This window comes from Cricetulus griseus, chromosome 5, assembly GCF_003668045.3.
Source record: "Cricetulus griseus strain 17A/GY chromosome 5, alternate assembly CriGri-PICRH-1.0, whole genome shotgun sequence".
Classification (NCBI taxonomy): domain Eukaryota; kingdom Metazoa; phylum Chordata; class Mammalia; order Rodentia; family Cricetidae; genus Cricetulus; species Cricetulus griseus.
The window spans coordinates 3,840,412-3,849,872 of record NC_048598.1 but is presented as its reverse complement, the minus strand read 5'-3'; positions in this window follow the sequence as shown (position 1 = coordinate 3,849,872).

The following is a 9,461-nucleotide window of genomic DNA, read 5'->3' as shown; positions in this document are numbered from 1 at the left end:
GGTGGGTGGAGACCTCGGGTTGGTGATGCAAGTGCGAGAAGGGGCGGTCACCGAGCGTCCTGCGCGCCTCGCACGCCCGGGACACACACACACACCCGCCCTCTCTCTCCATATCAGGCCCGGAGTCGCCCGGGCGCACCGCCAGCCGTGCGTATTCGTCGCTGCGTGTTCCAGGCATGAGCCAATGGTGCCCAAGCCAGCGGCATGACTCCACCGCCCTGGCATCTCTCCCTCCGCTAGGTTGGGGTAGGGGGAGGGGCTCGGGAGGCGGGTCCTGGAGGTGGCCCAGACTAGGTGAGGCTGGGTAGCGGGCACGACCTTTCTCAAAAATGCGTGGTCATTTTTCTAAAACTTCAGGAAAAAGCGCCTTCTCTGGCCAGCGGCTTTGCTCAGGGAGGGGGCAGGGAACGGGTAGGTGACAATCTTCCTCGGGAAGGAGGTGCTCAAAGTTACCCTCTGGTGAACCCACACCGTTACCCGCCAGTGTGACCTCCGCCGCCGCGGGCCCCGCTGGCAGCCGTGGATTAACCCAGTCTCCCAAGCTCGCGCCCCCCACACACGCAGGGCCTCCGGACTCGCTGGGAACCCGAGCTGCCAGTGACGAGACGCTGTCAGCTTGGTTATGGGTTTTCAATAACAACCACAAAACATTTGCGAAAGCAAGAGTGTAGATAGAGGAAAGATCTGGAGCGATCAGAGGCCACCTTTGGGCTGGGAAAAGACGTCGGCTCAGGGAGTCCCGGCTAGAGGACGCTTTGATCCTCACGCGCCCCGCCTTGGCGGAGGTAGGGGGCGGGGGTCCGCCTGGATGTCAGGAAGTATTTAGAGAAAAACCGTCTCCAGGTTTCTAGTGTCTGCAGGAACAGAGAGTCCTGCTGGGGCCCGGCTGCCCGGACTGAGCACGTACTGCTTAGAGCCGGAACGTGGGGCCCTCTGCCCTGAAATCTGGTGGCGGGAAAAGTTGGACGTAGGGCTCGAGTTTCAAGCCGAGGCCTCAGCAGAACTGGGTTTGAACGTTGAAAACAGTTTGCTGGTTCTGATCCAGTAATTTCGAAAGTCTTCGGCTGAGCGCAAGACCCCGGGCGGGTCTCCATAGCTAACCAAGGAATGCGGCCCAGGGCTCGCACAACGGTCTGGGAAGCCTTCGGGCGCACACGTCGGGCAGGGCGCCGGGATGTAAAGACAGAGGCACCTGCTAACACCTGCCTTCGAGGGGGAGGCGATCGGAAGGTCTCAGAGTGATAGTTTGGGGTAAGAAGGAATTGTCCATAACACCTTTCACCTGGATTGTTAGGGTCGTAAGGAAGGTCTCTCTCTCTCTCTCTCTCTCTCTCTCTCTCTCTCTCTCTCTCTTTACACACACACACACACACACACACACACACACACACACACACACACACACCCGCATTACACCCCAAGGAACTGATGTCCTTTGAGCAGACACTTTGGGCAGAATCAAGTTCTCTGCACCCGGGTTCCTTCTGTCCAAGGCAGAGCCTCGCCTTCCACAGGCCCCTGCCCGCCAGGGAGGCCCCCGAAGTCCCGCCCACGCCGGCCGGGGAAGCCTGAGGTGGTTCCATCCCGGGGATCCTCGTAGATCCTGCCAGGATCTGACGCGATTGCAGTAGCCTCGCGCGGGAAGCGCCGGGCGGGTGTTTTGCTTTGGTTTTTGCCTTGGTAACGGCTCTCGGGGCCACACCCTCCATCTCCCACGCCCACACTCTGCTCCTCACCTCCACCGCCCGCCCTTCAGTCAACCTGCAGGCAGGTAAACTCCGGGCGTGTCCGCACAACCCCGAAGAATGCCAGGTGCCTGTAAATGAAAGTCATTTGTGATCTGCACTTATCTGTCCCGTCTCGGTACAGGCTGCCCTGGATAACAGCACCACTGTACCGTGAGACAAGGAGATGGGGGCATGAAGCGCCCCCCGCCCCGCGCCGCTGTGAACCCCTACAGACATCCTTAATTGTTTTACGGATTAAACTGCGGTTCCATTAATACCCGAGCCAGATCTGTGGCGGTCGGTCCTGTCCTCAAGAGGAAGGCTCAGCCGAGGGTCCTGAGAACCCAAGCAAAAAGACCAGCGCCTTCGTATAACAGTGGAAGGGTATTGTGGACTGAAGTCTGAGGAACGTCCAGGGCACCTTGTCATTCCCGTGGTGGCTCCCACCCCACCCCACCCCCGTCTTTCTGCTAATCATTAGCTTTCAATCTCCAAGTCGCACCTGGATAGAAACACTCTCGATTGTTTACAGGGCTCAGAGTCGGCCATCCTCCGCCTCCCTGTCCTACAGAAACCCCCAAAGCGATAAGAATCTTCAGGGAGAAATCCGGCCCCCAACCCCCAACTTGAAAGAAACTCCTGTCCCAGGCAAACCGAAGCCACTTTCTGCCTGTCTCGGTCCCCTAGGCTCCTCCGGAGAGTCGTAAAAGGCTTAGACAAACTGGGCCAAAGGAAGTCGTCAATATCTGAGTGCCCTCGTGCCTCAGTTTACGCTGACTTAATGCCACTAGTGTTTAGCGCGCACACTCGCCCCAGAAGCATGGGTAGCGCCACGCAGAGGGGCAAGAAAAACCCCGACACCCAAATCGCTTCCCGACACGTGGGCAAAGGCATGCCTCTCCAGTAAGCCCTGGCTAGAGTGATTTCAGGGGTTAATCCCCAGTCAAAGAGGGTTACGCGGAAATTTGAATGTTGTGGAGGTTTTCGCCAGAGAACCGCCCCGGGGAGCCCGTATGCAGGTCAGCTCCGGTCTGTTTTGCTGAGTGAGATAAGAACTGGAGATTTCATGCTGAGGCTTGTACCAAAGGAATAGGGGAAATTAAAAGGGGGAGGGAGGAGGAGCCAGGCAGCTAAAAACAGTCCCCTCGTGGCAACCAAAAACTAAACACAAAAACACTGCAAGGAGCCAAAAGCAAAACCGGGAAAGTTCAGAGATATTTAAAGGATTTTGCAATTGAGTGGGTGATCTCGTCCCACACTCCTCTGCTTCCCCAACTGTGTTCTTCGTACTGCGAGGCTGTATTTGCTCAGAGAACTCTGGAAACGAGATAGCGCCATCCAGGGCCGCTTGAGTTGCCCGGCTGGCCTGTCTGGGCACGGGTCTTGACCCCACTTCTTCACCTTGGGAAGGCAGGGGGGTGTTTTTTTTTTTTCCCCCAGCCCGTGCTTTTGACCAAACTGAATGTGGGAATTACTAATTTAAGTCCCTTGAAGTGCACCCTCCTGATAAGGGTAGCCCAGTGGGCGCTGAAGTGTAGGAGCCCTGAGTGGACTGTGGATGCTGTACTTAGCACCAGTGACCCCCTGGGTCAGGGGAAAAACAAAAAACAAAAAACGACCCACTTGAGAATGAGGCACACAGCCAGTCTTTAATTGTGGATCAGGAAGGCTTTCTGGGGTACCCTCTGTCCCCTTCATCAGCGAGAAGCTAAGGGTGATATCTGGTGACACCCAGGATGGCAATCATGAGAGTGGCTGGGATGAGATCCCCCCTGTCGCCCCCTAAAAGCAACAGGAGTAAGCCTTGCTCTCCACCACAACTAATCAGATACTAGTGCTAGATGCCAGGGACAAAGCCGGCTGGGCTGGGCTGGGCTGGGCTGGAGATTCTAAGGGCCTTCTAGTTCTGCCTTCTTCACTCTTGAGAAAGGTGGGCCCTCCTTTAGGGTTCCCACTTTTTTGTTATGGAGGTTCCTGGATGGAGACTGTCTTCCCCAAAGCCACCCAAACTGCCTTGCAGATTTCCGAGAGCTGAAAGCTGGCTCTGGGAAAAGCTGTTGGTTGCATGGAACAGTGCAGCCCCATTTCTCTAGAAACTATGGCTGAGAGGCATCAGACACAGCCCGTCCTCTCTTTTCCACTTCACTCCCAACATTAAAACAAAACAAAACAAAACAGACCAGCCTGGTCTACAAGAGCTAGTTCCAGGACAGCCTCCAAAGCCACAGAGAAACCCTGTCTTGAAAAACCAAAAAAAAAAAAAAAAACTTACCTCATGTGGGTCCCCAGCCAGAGCTCAGGGTCGCATCTTTTGAGGACATCGTGTATATGGACATGAACTTAGGACCACGGGGCCAAATCTAGGTAGCAGCTATTCCTACTCAAGAGAGCGGACCCTGGGACTCCAGGAATCTGAGATGCAGTCACAGAAGCTCCAGGGTTAGGAGGACACTGTAGGTCTGAGAACTGCCCACAGGTTGACCTCCAGACACTGGGTGACTTTGCAAGTCACCAACATACTACCTCAGTTTGCTGATCCACGAAGTGGTTATCTAAGGTGAACTCCCCTGAAAGCGTTGGTATAAAAATCAGATGACATAACAGATGTTAAGTCAGTTGGAAACAGTTTCTAAAACCATACTGAAGGTTCATAGCTGGACATGGCAGCTCATGCTTCTCATCCCAACGCATCTGAGACTGCGGGAGAAGGCAGAGCGTGTGAGGCCACCTTGTGATGCAAAGACAGCAAGCAGATGGAGGCTAGCCTGGGCTCCACAGCAAGGTTCTGTCTCGAAAAACAAAAGCAAGCTTTTATTAAATAATATTTTGCCATTATGAGAATTAGGGCAAAAGGCAAGAGAAAAAGTTACTTACAATCTCAGACCATCAGTATTTTGACCTGTCTTTCCTGCTTTTTTTCTCCCTCATACACATGATTTTAAAATTTGGTTGCGGTTTTATATTTGCAAACTTCAGACCTCCTCATTTGCTTATCGCTGGGTAGTGCATGGTGTTTGTCACCATCATTGTTTCCTCTTAAAAACATGTCCATTTTATTGTAAGACAGAGCACATATTCTGATAGATATACGACACATATGTACATTTAAATAATAAAATATACTGAGGATTGCCACCCTGTCTAAGAAGTAGAATGTCACCTGCAGTGTTTAGAAGCCTATGTATATGGCCCTACCGATGTCATCTACTCCTGCCTCCCAGTAGGAACCACTGCCCTGACTTATTCCCGTGGTCTGTAGGAGCTCATGGGTGTTGTGTAACTTACTCAGTTGTTACTCTACATTTAGTATCTAAGGAACTACCAACATTTTGCTAACATGCTAGACAAACTTTAGTCTTTTTTTGTGGGGAAAGAGGCCAACTACTGCTTCACTCCTTGCTTCAATGGAATTAGGGGAGGGTCTTGGTTCTACCTTCAAAGAAAAAAAACTGCAGGTGCTTTTCCCATGGAGCATGCCCTTTGACCCCTCCTCCCTCTACTTTTGAGACTCTGTCTGCCCATTATGGAAAAGGAAATCTAGTCCTCAGTATGAGAGAACGATGACGGGCAGGACCACCTGGCAAAATACCGTGGCTCAAGCTGTGCCGTAGCGCTGGCACGGCTATACTGGCGGCCGTGACATGGATGGATACTGGGCTGGTTATCCCCGACTCCAGTCTGTACCTGGGGCCAGTGCCAGGGTCAGGTGCCACTGCTTTCCAGAACTACGTGACACCAGGGTTAGACCCTGGAAGTCCTCTGCTTCCACCTTTCCCAAACATGGGCACAGGACTCTGGAGAGGGCAAAGGGGGGTCATCTGCTGTGTACACCAGGTGCTTCAAGTACTGCTCTATCTTGTACAAGTAAGGATGTGTTGAATTCCAATGTAAGCCATATGAAAATGTTTAAGGACAAAGATACCAAATACATTCTGGGTTTGGGCTGGACCATGTAAGTCAGATGTTACAACCCTGGGGGAATTAGTTCCTTGGGGGGGGTTGGTTTTTTTTTTATCCTTTTTAGATAATATTAGTAAGCTACTTTGGTGAATAATAAGAGCTGTAATCCTGGCACTCAGAAGGCTGAGGCAGGAGGACCACTGTAAGCTTGGGGGCAGCCTGGGATACACACAGAGTCTCAGCCCAGTGCTAGCCCCCCTCTCAAAGAAAACTAAGCAAACAAAAAAGAGAGCAACTACTATTACCAAGTGCCTACTGTGACCCTGGCTGCAGGGTTAGCTCCCTACTTTTTGAACTGCAGTGGGATACATGGGGGGCTGGGAAAGGTCACTCTCCATGGCCTCAGAACTAAAGGACTTTCAGCCTTCTGGACTGTTGAGCCTCTTTTTGCCCTCTGCCTGGGGAGGGGCTTTGTTTGCCAAGATGGCAGCCAAGGTGAAGGAAAACTGACTGTAAGACAGAGAACTTGGCTGGGCCCGTACCCGAGAGCCAAGGCAGGCACAGCATACTGAGTTTGAGGCCAGCTTGGACAACACATTCAATTTTAATCCACGGGCTACAGAGTGAGATCCTGTCTTACAAAACAAAGCAAGAAGGAGGTTTGACAATGTCTCCAGGGCATCTGGCTAGCAAGGCATGACATGGGGCTAGCAGAGAGCAGGCACCTGGGATGACAGAGTGTCTGCACTCAGTAGATGGATTAACAGAGAAACTCACCAGTCAGAGCTCAGAGGAGAAGTATGCAGTGCCCAGCCATTAATGAGACATCTTCACACACAGACACACAGACACACACAGACACACACAGACACACTCACATACACACACTCACACACACATGCACACTCACATACTCACTCTCTCTCTCTCTCTCTCTCTCTCTCTCACACACACACACACACACACACACACATACACACACACACACACACACACACAGGCTCGGGGACTGTTGTGGAAGAGGGAGGGGAAAATATTGAAGAGCCAGAGGCCGGGGAGGAATGGGGTGAAATTGTCTTCTGAACATGACTGGACAGCTGCCCCCATGAATTCACAGTGTTCCGGTTGCTTGCACAAAATCTGCCCAGATCAAGCCAGTCAGCATCCCAGCATGGAGGTCGGGGAGGGCTCACTAGCCCTCACCCCTGACTGAGGAGCTACTGATAGGTGACGGTTGCTGCAGGAGAGAGAGCCAGTTTTATTTAACAGTGTAGCCCCTTGTAGTGCTCCAGCCGATGTCCCCATGCTCATGTGTATATGAACTTTGTGGGATATGTAATATGATATAATACACACACACATACATATGGAATTGGAGGGATATGGAGAGTGGATCTGGGAGGAGTTGAATAGTGGGGGAGAGTATAGTAAAAAAATTACATTATATGCAATTATAAAATTATCAAAGAGTTAAAGCCGGGTGGTAGTGGGGCACACCTTTAATCCCAGCACTCTGAGGCAGAGGCAGGTGGATGTCTGGGAATCCAAGGCTAGCCTGGTCTACTGAGCTAGTTCTGGACAGCCAGGGCTACACAAAGAAACTCAGCCTCAACACCCACCCCACACACACACACAAAAAAAAAAAAGAGAGAGAGAGAGAGAGAGAGAAAGGAAGGAAGAAAAAATCAAAGAATGAATAAAAATATCATATTAAAAGAAGAAAGTCCCTATAGTTAGAACTGAGTTCAGACCCACACTGGGTGGCTCTGGGTGGGTCCTAAGCCATTCGCTTCTCTTGTAAAGGGAGGCTAGTGTTTATCTTATAAGGTAATTGTGAGAATTAAAGAGAGATGCAGCTGATCTTGGTGTGCACACACTCGGGAGGCTGAGGCAGGAAGATGATCAGAGTTTGAGGCCAGCCTGAGTGAGCTACATAGCAAATTCCAGGCCACTCAGGCTACACAGGGAGGCCCTGAAACAAGAGCAAACCGACTCTCTCTCTCTCTCTCTCTCTCTCTCTCTCTCTCTCTCTCTCTCTCTGTGTGTGTGTGTGTGTGTGTGTGTGTGTGTGTGTGTGTCTGTCTGTCTGTCTGTCTGTCTGTCTGTCTCCAGGGTTCTCACTATGTAGCTCTGACTGTCCTGGAATGCATTATGTAGACCCAGCTGGCCTCAAACTCAGAGAGATCCTCCTGCCTCAGCCTCTAGAGAGAGTACTGGGATTAAAGGCGTGTGCCACCACGCCCAGTTTGTCTCCTTTTTATGCATTGGTCACATAGATCCCAGAGTTATCAGAAATGTCTACAGACCCCAGAGGGAAGTTTCATCTCACGAAAACTCATTGATTTGAAAAGGATATATATATATATATATATATATATATATATATATATATATATATTGTAAAATCATTATGCGACCAGGTCATAATTACACTGGTCTCTTATTTCATGTTCATACTAAGCCTGTCGGGCTGATTCTATTTTCTCCATCTTACAGATGAAGAAAGGAAGCTTGGGAAGGTTAGGAAAATACTCTTTGGTGTTTGACTCCAACATAGATCTGACTTTAAGACTTACCACCTAGCTAAATTCTGCCTGTCCATTGGCTGAAGCAGCTTTATTCATCAAGCAATTAAAGCAACACATATTTGCTGCATACAGAAGCATCATCTCCACTTTTCTGTCTAAACAAAAAGGAAGGTTTTAAGATAGTAAAATTATATGTAAAAAAGCAGTTATCAAATAAGAATCACATTAACAACATTTAGTCCATTTACATATGGCAAAATTTAAAGAAAATACTCTATCAGGGACAGAGAGAAGGAAGACAGAGTAGAGGAGACACCATGTAGTCACTGGGCACTCAAGATGCCAGGGTATCACAACCAGTAAGTCAAAGCCACTTGGAGATACACAGATTAATAGAAATGGGTCAATAATTAAGAGAGAGCTAGCCAGTAAGAAGCCTAATCCATTGGCCAAACCATTGTAACAGTTATTAAGCCTCAGAATGGTTATTTCATAGCAGCTTGGGGACCCGATGGGCAGAGAGAAACTGGTCCATTGAGACCAGACTAGACGGAGAAAATTCTCCCAATACAGATCCTTCAGATCCTGGAGAGCTTCACCTAGCTTTATTTTCTCGAACTCTGTGGTCTGTGCTAGGAAGCAGGTCCTTCTCACACAGCATCCTTGGATGCTAGATGCTTCTGGACTTGACCTTACCAGGAAACTCTTACTCCTGAAGTTCCAGAAGATTCACACTTGAAAAATGCCAGCCTTCCGTGACACTGTCTTCTCTGCCAAATTGGCCATTATTCCCTAATTTGCTTTAACCACAAACATAAGCCCTGCTATTGACTGAGTAAGCCAAGCAGGGCTTTTTAGACTTTTATTCTGTTTCCCAAAATATGAGGAACTGAAGTCATCAGATGATGAGCTCGTACTTGAAACTGAGAGCAGAGTGAGTCACTCCCGTGATTTTGTACCTATCAGTCAACTCATCGAGTCATGTCCCACTGCCAGGCACTGCTCTCAGCACTGTGCTCAGACACTCTGTGCTCACAGGGGCAGGGTAGGGACACTCCTTAACCTTGAGGACATTAAAAATCTTCAGGTGGCAAATTAGCATATAAAACAGCATCCAGCAATAAATATTTTAACAAGCACCTACTATGTTCTGTGCCAGGAGCTCAATGTCACAGTGAAGTAAAACAGTTCTCCTCCATCACAGCTCTTGGGGAGACTGATAGTGACGATCCCATGTAATATGGGCTGACACAGGGCAGAGGGGCTGTGTCCAGGGAAGCAGGCAAGTGTTGATGAACAAGTGGCT